At 38.4% G+C, this 14,686-nt stretch overlaps 1 pseudogene; it reads right to left on the reverse strand.

Annotated features, from left to right (window-relative positions):
• Window positions 1–11,070: 11,070 nt before the first annotated feature.
• On the reverse strand, window positions 11,071–13,084 carry LOC101725060 (ADP-ribosylation factor-like protein 2-binding protein pseudogene; annotated as a pseudogene).
• Between the last annotated feature and the right edge of the window lie 1,602 nt (window positions 13,085–14,686).

Here is a 14,686-nt window from a genome sequence, read left to right on the forward strand (position 1 = left end):
ACCCAGGCTGGCCTTGAACTCACAGCAATCCTCTTGCCTCAGCCTCCTGAATACAGGGATAATAGATGTGCCACCATTAATAGCCTTCTTTTAATATTCTTACTGGCATTTGACACTCTCGTGTGAAATGCCTGTTGAATTCTGCATGTTATTCTATTGCTTATCTTTCACTTGTTGCATTGTAGGACTTCATTTTACAATCTGGATATGAAATCTTTGATGGTTTTAAGTACTGCAATATATTTTCCCATTTGTAATTTGCTTTTGTACTGCTTATGGTGTCTTTGGATGAAAAGAAAGTTATTATTTTTAATGTCAATTTTGTCAATACTTTTTTATGGCTTGTAATTTTGGTGTCTTTATTTTTTCCAATTTATAGATTTTTATTAGTACATGTTTGCAGAATGTAATGATTGCATCTCTCATGGGGAGCTGGTACATGTACATAACACATCTCAGTTATTTTTTCATCCCCTTCTCCCTTCACTCCCCCCTCCCTCCATCTCTTGGTCTCCCTCCCAATTGCAAAAGATCTATCTCCCTATTTCCTATTATCTATCTTTTATTTTGCTCTTATATTTTTAGTTTCTCACATAGGAGAAACCTTGTGATACTTAAGCTTATATGTCTGATTTATTTCACTTAAAACTATGGTCACAAGGTACACCCATTTTCCTACAAATGACTCAAAAGTTTGTCCTTCTTTATTGCAAAGTAGTACTCTGTTGTGTATAAATACCACATGTTCTTCATCTATTCATCTGTTGATGGACATATAGGCTACTTCCAAGATTTCATTATTATGAATTTTGCTGCTATAAACATAGGCATGCATGTATCACTGTAATATGGTGTCATTAATTCTTTGGGGCAGATATCTACAAAGGGAATAGCTGGGTCAAATGGAATTTCTATTTTTAGTTTGTTGAGGAATCGCCACACTGATTTCCATAATAAGTTGTACTAGTTTATATTTCCACTAACGATGGATGTGTCCCTTTTCTCCCACAGCCTTGCTAGCATTTGTTATTATTTGATTTATTGTGGATAGCCATTTTTTTCTGAAGTAACATGAAATCTTTTTTTTTCTTAATTTACTTTACTGGCCAGAGATGTTGAACATTTTTTCATATATTTATTGTCCATTTGTACTTCTTCTGAGAAGTGTCTATTCATTTCAGTTGCCTTTCTTCCCCCTGTCTTTTTAGACAGGGTCTAGCTGTGTAGTTCATGCTTGTCTTGAATTCACTATATAGCCCAGGCTGGCCTTGAACTCAAGGCAATCTTCTTGCTTCAGCCTCCCAAGTGCTGGTATTACAGGAGTCCACCATCACATTTACCTTGATGTCTTGTTTTAGAATTGTTTTATCATTCCAATGTCAATAATATTCTATGTTTCCTTCTTTGTTTTACATTTTTAGGTCTATAATCTACCTGGGAATTGTGTGAGTTTAAAAAAAATGTATGATTTGAGATAGACATGAAATTTAGTTTCACGGTGGTGTTTTGTTTTTGTTTTTGTTTTTTTAATTTGGTCACCCAACTGTTCCAATGCCATTTGTCAAAAAGACTTGCAGCTTCTGCTACTCTATTGGGCTACATTTTTGTGAATTCAGATGTGTAATTATGGGTGGATATCTTCTTCTAAGATGTGTGTTTCACTGGACTGTTATTCCATTCTTTCTCCAATACTACAGCCTTAATTTATTTAAACCCCTGATATCTGATAGGGCAAAACTTCCCATGGTTCTTTAGGAATCATAGCTATTGATTTTTTCCATTTCTAGATACATTTTGGAATCCAATAAACTCCATCAAATTTTTTTTAATTTTTGTTTTTGGTATTAAGGAACAAACCCCAGAGGTGCTCTACCACTGAGGAACATCTTCAGCCATTTTTATTTTGAGCTAAGGTCTCACTACATTGCCCAGTGTGCCCTCAAATTTGAAGTTCTTCTTCCTTAGCCTCCCCAGCAGCTGGGATTACAGATGTGCATCATCATGCCTGGCATTGTTTTACTTTTAACAGCCGCCCTCCCAGCCCTTTACTGGGGATTGAACCCAGGGGTGCACTATCACTGTCCAGCACTTTTAATTTTTTTTTTAAATTTTGAAACAAGGTCTCACTGAGTTTTAAGATGGGTTCAAACTTGTGGTCTCCTGTCTTAGCGTCTCAAATAGCTGGAATTTACAGGTATGTGCATCTTTATAGGGCCACATCAGTTTCAACTGGCATCACATTGAATCTATAGATCATTTTGGGGAGAACTGACATCTTTGTAATATTGAAACCATAAGTCTAATAATATAGTTTATCACTGAATTTACTCCTTTAATCTCTCTTTAAAAGTTCTATGATTTACAAAACTATAAGTTCTGTAAGTACAGTTGTTCTATACTTATAGTGTAAATATAAAGGACTTATTCCTGTTAGATTTATTTGTAGCAATTTTAGGTGATTTATTTTAAAGGCTATTTTCAAAAATATAATTATTCTCCTTTCGCCTGGAACCACCATCTTCCAATAATTTGCCAAAATGACGAACACCAAGGGAAAGAGGAGGGGAACCCAGTATATGTTCTCTAGGCCTTTTTAGAAAACATGGAGTTGTTCCTTTGGCCACATACATGCGAATCTACAAAAAGGGTGATATTGTAGACATCAAGGGAATGGGTACTGTTCAAAAAGGAATGCCACACAAATGTTACCATGGCAAAACTGGAAGAGTCTACAATGTTACCCAGCATGCTGTTGGCATTGTTGTAAACAAGCAAGTTAAGGCCAAGATACTTGCCAAGAGGATTAATGTGCATATTGAGCATATTAAACACTCAAAGAGTGGAGATAGCTTCCTGAAACGGGTCAAGGAAAATGATCAGAAAAAGAAGGAAGCCAAAGAGAAAGGTACCTGGGTTCAACTGAAGCGCCAGCCTGCCCCACCCAGAGAAGCACACTTTGTGAGAACCAATGGGAAGGAGCCTGAGTTGTTGGAACCTATTCCCTATGAATTCATGGTATGAGCTAGGGGTGTAGCTCTGCCATGCAGCACCCAATTAGTGGCTGAATGCCCTAATCCCTACTTCAAAATAAAAAATCATCCTGTGTTGTAAGGATGGTTTTCTTAATTGAATAGGTGTGTGTGCCTTTACCTCAGAGAAACAAATATTTGGAGCAGATTCTCATTATACCCAGTTAATTGTGTCAGGTCTTTACTCTTCAGTGTTTTTCTTGTTGAAAGATGTGAGGTACTGTGCAGATGTATACCCAAATGGCCAAATATTTATTAAATATTTATATTGGCTTGAAGAGCCTCTAAATCACCTTGGGGACAAGATGTATCAAAATAAATGGAAGTCAGTATATGGCATTTCAGTTAAATAAATTATTTAAAGCACCCTTATGTATGTTCTAGTTCTGAATTGCTTTGACTATTTCTTGAAACCCTTGGGAAATATGTAAACACTAGAGATTTTGTTTAATTTATTATTAGAACATGTTTTTGTAGTACATAAAGATTACAGTCCTCGTGGGAAGTTGGTGCATGTTCGCAACACAATACCACAACCCACCCCCTTTTATTTAATCTCTCCAACAATAGAAGCTTAAATGTTTGCAGTTCTGGAAGAACAAAGTGCTGGCAGATTTGGTGTCTGGTGAAGTTCTAGTCCCCTGCTTCAGAGATGATGCCTTGTTGCTCTCCATCAGAGGTACAGTACATGCATTATCCTCACCTGGTCAGAAGAGGGAAAAGCGGTGGGTTTGGAATGAGGCGTAGGCTAGTTTCCCTAGACCCTTTTAAGGGGACTAATAAGCAAATTATAAACAGCCTTAGCCTTTATCATTCAAACAGAATCCTCACTACAGCATGCCTCAAGTCTGTTTTGTTTATATTCTATGTGTAACGTACCCTGTTGCTACCTTCTTAGGTTGTATTTACCATGTTTTTGTACCTGTGTTTAGTGTTCTGTCCAATACTGGGCTCATCTTGACAATCTTTTTGTATTCCCAAGTAGTAAATGCTTTGGGTGAATAAAAGGTTCTAATAAAAAATATATAATTATTCAAGGTAATTTATTAGATATGCTTACAAGATCAAAGGGAGGATAGTTCACAATGGCCGTCTGCAACCTGGACAGCCAGAGGATCCAACAGGTGCTCAGTCCGAGACTCTGAAAGCCTGAGAACAAGAGGGTTAGGGGTACAGTGCTAGTCCGAGACTGAAGGCCTGGAAGCTGCCTGGAGAGTCACTGGTGTGAATCTGTGTTGAAAGACTGAAGAATCTGGAGTCTGATGTCCACTAAAAGGTATTTTAATGATAAAATTATTGTTTTCTAACTGTATCTACTTAAATATAGAAACAAAATTGATGTTTGTAAATTGCAGACTTTAATTCTGGCATATTTATCTCCATTCTTCAAATATTTTCTCCTATTTATTCTTACACATTCTCTAAGGCTATTACCAAGATGCTAAAACTTCTATTCTTAATTTCTTTTATTTAAAAAAAATTTTATTTTAATGTAATACAAGTAGATATTAATAAAGAAAATATAAAAGGTGTTCTAATAGGGAAGGGTGGAGCGGGTGAAGGGTGCACAGGTAATGGGGAAAAAAATAAGAACCAAGATACATCATGTACAGGTACAAACACCCAATGATAAATGTAAACAAATTGTATACCTAAAATGTACCAATAAAAGAATAAAAAATAATAAAAGCTGTTTTGTGAAAAAATAATTTTTTTTGTTTCTTTTTTGGTACCGGGGATCAAACTCGGGTCCTTGCATTTGAGAGGCAGGTGGTGGAACCACTGAGCTAAATTCCTGGCCCTGAAAAAATAATTTTTCAAAACAAAATTATTAGAGAATAACAAGGGTAAATACATTGTGTATTATAATCTTGAAAGAATATATTTTCATTTGCTAATCTACATCTCAGCTCATTTCCTAATAATACTATACCTTTTCTCAGGCATAAAACATTGTAATTGTTAACAAAGTATCTCACACTCGGTATAATTTTGAATAATTTCTTCCTATTTCACATTATCTGTTATACTTTTTGGTCCTTATTTACACTTTCAGTTTCTCACACCAGAGAGACAATGTGATATTTACATGTGTATTTGATTTATTTCACTTAAGAGTATGTTCTCAAGGTGCATCCATTTACCTAGAAATGTCTCGTTTAACCTTCTTTATGGCTGAATAGCACTCCATAATTTTTAAAAACCCACATCTTTTTTATCCATTCATAAGTTGATGGGCATTTGGGTTGTTTCCAAGATTTAGCTATTACAGACTGTGCCAATATAAACATGGGTGCCCATATATTGCTGTGGTATGATGCTTTTAATTATTTTGGGAAGATACCTAGAAGGGGAATAGCTGGGTCAAATGGGACCTCTAATCCTAGTATTTTGAGGAATCTCCACCCTGATTTCCACAGCAGCTGCACCAGTCTATACTCCCAGCAATAGTGGAGCAGGGCTCCTTTTTCCCCATAGCACCACCAGCATTTGTTGTTGGTTGATTTCTTGATAATAGCCATTCTTTCTTGAGTGAGATAGAATCTCGGCATTGTCCTAATTTGCATCACTCAAGTGACCAGTGACGTTAACATTTTTTCATGTATTTATTTGCCATTTCTACTTTTTAATCTGAGAAGTGTTTATTTATCTCAGATGCCCATTTTTGGATTAGATCTTTAAATTTGGGGGGGTGAGTTTTTTCACTCCTTCATATGTTCTAGAACTTAACCTTTGTCTGAGGCTAAGATTTTTTTCCACTCTGTGGGTGATTTCTTTTGCTAGGCAAAAGCTTTTTAATAAGATGAGGTTTTGCTTCCAGGAATGATTTTAGGAGTATTGTTTCCCTTTCAATTTCAATGAAGAGTTTGAAGAGTAGTGGCATTAGATCTCTAAATTTCTTGTAGGATACAGCAGAGAATCCATTGGCACCTGGGCTTTTCTTTGTTGGTAAGTTTTTAACTTACATTTTTAATTTCATTGACTGGTATAGGGTTATTTAGAATTTTTATATCTTCTTGATTCAGCTTTGGTAATTCATATGTATCTATGAATCTGTCCATTTCTTCTGTGTTTTCCGTTTTATTAGAGTACAGTTTCTTGAAGTAGGTATTGATGATCTTATGGATTTCTATAGGATCCATTGTGATTTTACCCTTTTCATTCCTAATTGCATGAATTGGAGTCATTGTTTCCTTTCTTTGATAGGGTTGGCTATGAGTTTGTCTATTTTATTTAATCTTTCAAAAAACCAACTCTTCGATTCATTGATTCTTTGTATTGTTTTCTTAGTCTCCACTCCATTCATTTCTGCTCTGATCATTATAATTTCTTCCCTTGTATGAGCTTTGGGCTTGACTTATTCTTCTTTTTCTAGACATTTGAGGTTCAACATTAGGCTGTTTATTTGAGTTCGTTCTGTTTTCCTGATGTTAAAATTTACGGCGATAAATTTTCCTCTTAGGACTGCTTTCATTGTGTCCCATAGGTTCTGGTATGTGGTATTGGCATTATCATTTAATTGTATATACTTTTTAATTTCTTCTTTAATTTCATCTGTGACCCCTTGGTTGTTCAGGAGGGTGTTATTTAATTTCCATGTGTTTATGCAGTTTTTGAGGTTTCGTTTGCAGTTGATTTCCGGTTTCATTGTACTATGGTCAGATAATATGCATGGGATAATTTCAATTCCTTTGGATTTACTTAACCATGTTCTATGGGCTAGTATTGGTCTATTCTGGAGATTATCCCATGCCCAGCTGAGAAGAATATGTATTCTGATGTTGTGGGGTAGAACACTCTGTAGACATTCACTAAGTCCATTTGTTCACAGGTTTGGTTCAGTTCTGATATTTCTTTGTTGATTTTTTGTCTAGTTGATCTATTTGTGACAATGAGGTATTGAGGTCCCCCATTACAACTGTATTAATGCTTATTTGATTTTTCATATCCGTTAGTATTTGTTTTATATAGTTGGGCACACTAGTGTTTGGGGCATATATATTTATGATTGTTATCTCTTCCTTTTGGATCGCTCCCTTTACAAGGATGTAGTGTCCTTCTTTGTCTCTCTTAATCAGTGTTGGTTTGAAATCCACTTGATCTGCAAAGAGGATAGCTACTCCTGCTTTTCTTCAGGTTCCTGTCACATCAAGTATTGTTTTCCACCCTTTAACTTTCAGTCTATGAGTTTCTTTTTGAATTAAGTGTGTTAATCACTTATTTGTGTCTCAAATTTTTCTATGTTTGGGAAGTTTTCTGCCGTTACTTCTTTGAACAGGCTTTGTATGGCATCTGCACTATCTCCAACTCTCTCATTGACCCCAATCAATCTTATGTTGTTCTTCTTTGCATCGTCTTTTTCATGGTTCCTTGCCATTTTTAAGATATCTTTCTTTTCATGGTCGTTAACTGCATTCCTGTCTAATTCAGAAATTCTGTCCTCACCTTTGTTCAATCTATTGTGTATACTTTCAATAGAATTTTAAATCTCCTGGATATCTGAATTTGTTTCATGAATTCCATTTCTTTCCTATGTTGGGCATTCATGGTTTCCATCATTTTCCTAAGCCCCTCTATTTTTTTTAATCTGTGTCACCTTTAGATTCATTAAGCATTGTGATCCTTTTTTTTTTAACCTGAGAGATTGTTTTCTCTATAACTTCATGCATCTGTTTTCTTACTTTTCCTTCTATCATCTCAGAAAATTCAGGTGGGTGTCTTCTGATTTCCTCTATCTTGTTGTCTCCTAGACTTGTCCTAGGTGGGCTGGAGGTCTGCGATTGCATTTTGCGTCTATGTCTTGTCATTTTCTATTTTTTAAATTTTTAAATTTTGTTTTCTGTGTTGATGCTTGTAAATCCCTTATGGCAGATAGCTTTATCACTAGTATCAAGACTTCCCTAGGAAATGTTTATTTCTCAGAGATTTCTTCTAGGCATATGTGGTTCTTGGTCTTTGTGCTTGTCCCAAGATCCTACCTTCCCAATTTATTAAGGATGAGAAGTTGCTATTTATTTGCCTCAGTACCCAGTCCTTTGGTACTGGACTATGGTGATGGTTATGGCCCCAGACAATCTCAATGTTGTCATACAAGGGAGAACAACCAATTACAACAGGCTAAACTAGTACAATTAGCAATTTCAATAACCTCAAGCACAACCTAGAAACTGACAAATTGTGGTAACTATTAACTTGGTACCTTTAACCTCAGGAGCAAGACCTAATTATATAACACAATCCAACATAAACCATGCATTTGTGTGCAATGAGTTTCCCCTTAGTGGGGTGATTTTTACCCTCTTGGGGCAAATTTGAGAGAGATAAGGGGCAAAACAGAGAGATAAATGAAGAGAAATATAGTAGAGGCAACATTGGAGGACAACAGATATTCACCCAAGGTTTGGGTAACTGGAGAAGAGGGCAGGAGAGAAAGTGTGAAGGATAAAGCAAAAGAATATCAAAGTGAACCAGAAAGACAAGAGATGATTTTCACTCACATATCATAAACTCAAAGAGAGATAGTCAAGGAAAGAGAGAAATAAGATGAGTAGAGCATGATAAACAAAAAGGTATAAACCTAAAAAATAAACAAATAAAAAAACCAAACCAAAACAAAACAAAACAACCCACCAACAGAAAGAAGAAACAAAACCAGCAAAGAAAGAAAAAATAAATAAAAATTAAAAATAAAATTCCTCTAGAGTCCACATTTCTATGGTAGTGTCCAAGGCAGGTGGTGTCCCACAATTGCTGTGTACCCCCACCAAGTCTGGGTAGAGTCTGATCTTGTGGGAGCTGGGTCCAGTCTTCAGCCAGCATCTTTTTGGATGTCTCCCTCTGGCCCACCCATGCCCCCTTACCGTGGGTTACTGTGGCGCCCTCAGGCAGGGACAGCCCAAGGCTGCTCTCAGTCTTGTGTACCTTTGGCTCCACTCCGTCACTCGGTCTTTGCACAGCCTCCTCTGTTTCATCCCCACTGGCACTTCTCTATCCTGTCCTGACTGCACTGTGGTCCCAACTTTGGAGTGCACAACAGAGAAAGAAAAAAGAAAAAGGGGGTGGGGAGGCTGGTAATCCTCCCAGCGGGGAGGGAGCAGAGTTCTGGTCAGCTCTGTGTTTGCCAGTGACAGCGAAATCTGCTGCCAGGCTGCAGTGTCCTTTATGTAGAAGACAGCTAAAGAGACAAGAGGCCTTCTTTCCCAGATCTATCCTGTGTGGCTTGAGTTAGCTGCACCTGTTCAGTCCATCAGTTTCTTGGGGGCTTCCCAGTACGGCGATTCTTGCTCAGGGCTGCCCGCACCACAGGTAGCCCTGTGGGCTGATGTGCTGTTTTATGAAGTCCCGAGCCTATGTTTTATTTGATCTACTTGCCTCTTATTTCAGATTGGTTTTGGCATCAGGATGTATGCCTCTCCTTTTTTCCAGTTACCTGTGTTTTTAGTTGATTTTTCTCTGAGGAGGTCCAAAGTGACTCCTCCTTTCAGCTATGTTGAATCTCTCCCATTTCTTTTATTTTTAATTAATATTTTCATTTTATTCTTTTCTACTGCTTTTTGAGAGTTTCTCAATCTGATCTCCCAACTCATACTACAACTGTAGTCAACCTACTATTTATCCTACCTATTATGTTCTTTACTTCAAGTACATCTTTTTCATAATTAATATGTGAACTTTTCTATGCTTGAGGGAAGAGCCCACAGAGAATGCTTATGAGCAGTCTGGACAGCTGAGTAGGGGCTTGTCAGTTTGTGAGACGATTCCACCTAAGTGTTCAGCAATAGTTAAGCCTGAGAGTAGATAGCAGGGCCCAACTTGTCCTGCTAGGAGTGGCTGAGGAACTGGTAGTGGAATAGGAGGGAGATAAGATGAGGAAGTACAGGGTTTTATACTTTATAGAACCAGGGTCACTGAAGATGGTGAAGAGTACTTTGACTTATAGCCTCTGCCGATTGTGTCTTCTTGAAAAGACGGCAAGCTCAAGGCAATGTTGGAGGACACTCAGCCCTTAGAGGTGAAGAGACACCGCCCCCCCCCAACTCCACTTCATGATCCAGGTCTATTTCTTTTCCCTCGGGGCACTTCCCAGATCTCTCTTCTTTCTTTGAGAAAGTAAGTAGAAAAAGAGACCTGGTCTAGAGGGGCTTGGCCATTGAGGTGGGCTAAGGAGGGAATCAGGTTCTGGAGATGCTATCAGGAGTAGTCTCCTCTCTGTCCACTTCATCCCCTCAATTACTGACAGGAAGTCCTTCAGGGATAGTGTCCCTTCCTGCCCTTTACCTGGTATCAAGGCCTCATTCTCTTCTGAGGACCTCCTTTCTCTTTTTTTTTTGGTACCAGGGATTGAACTCAGGTCCTTGCACTTGCGCAGCAGGCCACAAAACCACTGAGCTAAATCCCTGGCCCAGGACCTCCTTTCTAATACCTCCCTGTCCCTTTGCTGTCATCTTCCATTTTGTCCTGTGATCAGCTCCAGGGAGGAGACTAAGTAAACAGCCAGGTCCTTCCCCTAGACTAGGGCTTAGAGTTAGGCTGAACCAGTGCCAGGTGGATCTATTACTTCCTGCCTCTCCTAACTGCAGACATCAGAGTCCCTGGCTGAACCTATTGTGCTGTGTGGCCTGTATGGTCACCTGCTAATTTGCAACTTGGCCTGGAGCATCCTGAATACTGACCCCTACACAACCAGCCATTGCAGATCAAAGACTGAAGTTGTCAAGGGAGAAGAAAAGAGGCCAGGAGGAATGGGCACACTGAAGGACCGTCAGATGGGATGCCCAGGGGCTGCCTAACTGTTTCTCCCTACATCTCAGAGGAAACATCACTCTGACTGTGCCTCTAGTTCTGATTTGGAGAGGATATGGAGGTGCTCAAAAAGAGATGAAAAGGAGTTTGGTGAAAACTTTGTATTTATGTTATGTAGTTAGGATTAAAAAAAAAGAAAATATACAGTATTAGAAGATAGTAAATCTTTAATGCATACAAACATCTAAATAAACTCTTTTCATATTTTAATAACATACTTGAGCATTTGTGCCTATACATTTTGCATGAGGTCTTACACTGGAAACAGCTATATACAATTCCTAATCAAAACTTTTTACTGATGATTTATTCAAATTTTTGGTTGTTGCTATCAATGAAAAATGCTTTTTGTTTAATTAGGTGGTGGTAACTGGAAAAGGAAAATGTAAGTTTTCCCCCTCTGTTAGCTAGAATTTTTCATTCTTGAAATCATTTAAGTCTAGTTGAACATTGTATTAGTCAGCTTTGCATTACTATAACAAAATACTCAAGGCAGTTAAACTTGTAAAGAGAAAAGATTTATTTTGGTTCATGGTTCTGGAAGTCCCAGGCCAAGGTTGGGTGACCCACTGCTTTGGGGTCCTAGCAAATGTGGCACATCATGGTAGGAGCTTGTGGCAGAGCAAACTGCTTATATCTCAAGCCAGAAGAGGGAGAGGAAGGGGAGTGGGAGAGAGACTGACTCACACACCAGAGTCCCACAGTCCCCAACACCTCCTAGTGGTGCCATGCTGGGAAGCAAGTTCTAAACACATAGGTCTTTGGAGGACATTCAACATCCAAACTATAGCAAACATTTTAATAGTTTTTTGGTGTGTGCTTGGGATTGAACCAGGGCCTTGCATATGCAAGGCAAGTGCTGTACCATTAAGACAAAACCCGCAGACCTATTTTAATGGTTTTTAAATGATAATTCTTTTCTTTGACTCTACTTCTTTTTCTATAGACTGAATGTCTCCCTCTCTCAATATGTTGAAACCTAATCTCCAATATGAATGTATCTGAATGTGAGGCTGTGGGGAGGTGATGAGTTCACAAGGGCAGAGTCCTCATAGATAGGAATAGTGGCTTTATACAAGAGAATTCTCAAGCTGGGTTTGGTGGTGTACACCTGTAATCCAAACACTGGGAAGGCTGAGGCAAGATGATTATGAGTTTGGGCCACCTGCGCACTTTAGGGAGATTCTGAAAATAAAAAACAAAAAAAGGACTGAAGATGGTTAAAAGAGACAGAAACAGGGAGACTATATTAGGACCAGCAGAAGACAGTGTTAGGAAGACTGCAGATATAAGAGTGGTAGTTGATTTTCAATGGAGCTGTCAGGTAAAGGATGTCTCTCTCAGTTACTTCATCCAGGACAAAGGTCAAAAGAGGTTTCAAATCTCAAGCCAGGCCACTAGCCCTGGATTAATACTCCCTAACAGAAAGCCCATTGAAGCAGAAGGACTGAAACTCTGACGTGTGTAAAAAAGAGCTGTGAACATACAAAGCACTCATGCAAAACCTGCTGGGACAGAGGATTAGTGTTAGTGGGCACACTGCAGACAGACACATCAGCATGCATGATGGTGAAGACCTGGATGGAATGGCTGGTGTGGGTTTGCTCCAGAGGAGCCTGACTCAGAAGCACCTGAGCACAGGAGGAGCACTAGGGTTACTGAATACAAGGTATTTCAGGAGAAAGGGGTCTGGAAGAGGCAGGTCCTTTTTGACCCATTAGTACTTAACATGAATGAAGGACTGCAGAACAGTCGGTCTTTCCAAGATGTACTTTACTGTTGTCATCAGTGGATGTCTCTCTGCGCCCATTGGGCTGGTAACATCCACAATGATCGCATTCATTATCTAGTGCTGCAGATTGTTCTGGGAAGCTGGCATATTAGATGATTTGCACAACGATGTCATCAGTAAGCCAGTGCTTCAATCCAGTTCCTGGCCTTCTTTTTCTGCTTTGTAGTCCAGAAACATTTCCTTAAAAGCCATAAAATCCGTAAATGTGAGCAATATGCTGAAGATATTACGAGCCACTTCATCTTTATGGTGCTAAAACATAGTCATAAAGGCTACTATGTTGAATCTTGGGATCTGCTCCAGCAGCTGTTCCTCAATGTACTTTCCCACTAGAGAAATATATTCATTAAATATGGGTATGTGAGTTTATTTTCTCTGTGTCTTCCAACTCCAAGTAGTACTTGTTTGTTAAATTTCTCTGTAATAACTAGAACTAATCATCCATGCTAATGTCCTCTAAATATCCAACCACAGCATCAAATTCTGCATTAGAGGCAGAGAAGGACAGTGCCAAGTTCTCCTAGGGTATTCATTGTAGCTGAGCTGCATCTATCTGCAAGGATGCACAGGCTCCTAGTGTCTTACCAGGCTACTGGCCTGGGCCCAGCCTCGGTTAGGGTTAGGTTATGTGTATGTGTGTGTGTGTGTGTGTGTATATATATATATATATATATATATATATATATATATATGCTATTTATTCTTTCTGTAAAACCTTTATACAGTCTTGATAATAATTATTTGAATAAATTAGATTTATTGTATGATAAGTTTTCAAAAAGTTTTTTTTTGAGACAGGGCCTCACTATGTAGTGCAGACTGGCCTTGAACTCATGCCAATTCTCTTGACTCACCCTCCCAACTGCTGGGATTACAGCTGTGCACCACCACACATGGGTCAAAAATTATTTTTAAATATTAAAATGCAATGAGTGCTCTAAAAGGAATGGCACTGAAAAAACTTTTTCTTCCAGGATCTTAGATTTAACCCACACTGAGCTATAACCACAGTGTTTATTTGTTTATTTATTTATTTATTTTGAGGCAGGGTCTCAGCAAGTTACTCAGTTGCCCAGGCTGGACTTCAACTTGTGATCCTCCTGCCTTAGCCTCTTAGAGTGCTGCAATTATACGTGTGTGCCACCAGGCCTGGCTTGCATTGAATTTTTTTTTATTTTAATGAACTTATGATCATCCCTCCTCAGGATTCCAAGTGCTGGGATATTAGGTGTGCACCATCAGGACCCAGCATTAAAATTTTTAAAAATCCATTCGTGGAAAATGAAATATTTTTGGTTGATTTAATAATAACAATTCTAAAAATTCACAAACTAAATATTACACTCATGTATGAACATATTTTGAATGACAGATTCTTTGAAGCTGCAGGTAGCCAAAATCAGCCCATTCTAATGAATCAATTTAAGTAATTCTACTGCTATACATTTCCTTTTTTCCTAAGAGGAAATAATTCAGAATAAGTTTCCATTAAAAAAAATCAGCATTTAGCTGGTTGCTATCATCCCAAACCAATAATGTAGATAGATGGGGGGGTGGGGTACAGCGAGAAAGAGAAATTGAGGAGGGAGAGTGAGAAAAAGAAAGAATGAAGGACAGAGGGAAAAAAAAGATAAAGGAGGAAGGAAGAAAGGGAGGGCCAAAGAAAGTGGACAGAGAGGGGCCAGGGATTTAGCTCAGTGGTTTCGCCGCCTGCTTCACAAGCGCAAGGACCCAAGTTCAATCCCCAGTACAAAAAAAAAAAAAAGAGAGAGAGAGAGAAAGTGGACCGAGAGAATCGGGGGAAGTTACATACTGAGAAAACAAAATCAATTATGTTCCTATTAATAGATGCTGATGGTTCTGATTATGAAGATATAGCTTTAATATTATAGGAAAAAAATTGGAAAATAGCAGATCATCCAGGCTTCAGGGTGTACACTTGTAACCTCAGCTACTTGGGAGGCTGAAGCAGGAGGACTAAAAGTTTGAGCCCAGCCTGGACACCTTAGTGAGATCCTGACTCAAAATAAAAATATAAGTTAATTAATTTTAAAGAGAGCAG

The sequence above is a fragment of the Heterocephalus glaber genome, unplaced genomic scaffold, assembly GCF_053883595.1.
Source record: "Heterocephalus glaber isolate CG9 unplaced genomic scaffold, H.glaber_assembly_v1.0 deba00001545, whole genome shotgun sequence".
Taxonomy (NCBI): Eukaryota; Metazoa; Chordata; class Mammalia; order Rodentia; family Bathyergidae; genus Heterocephalus; species Heterocephalus glaber.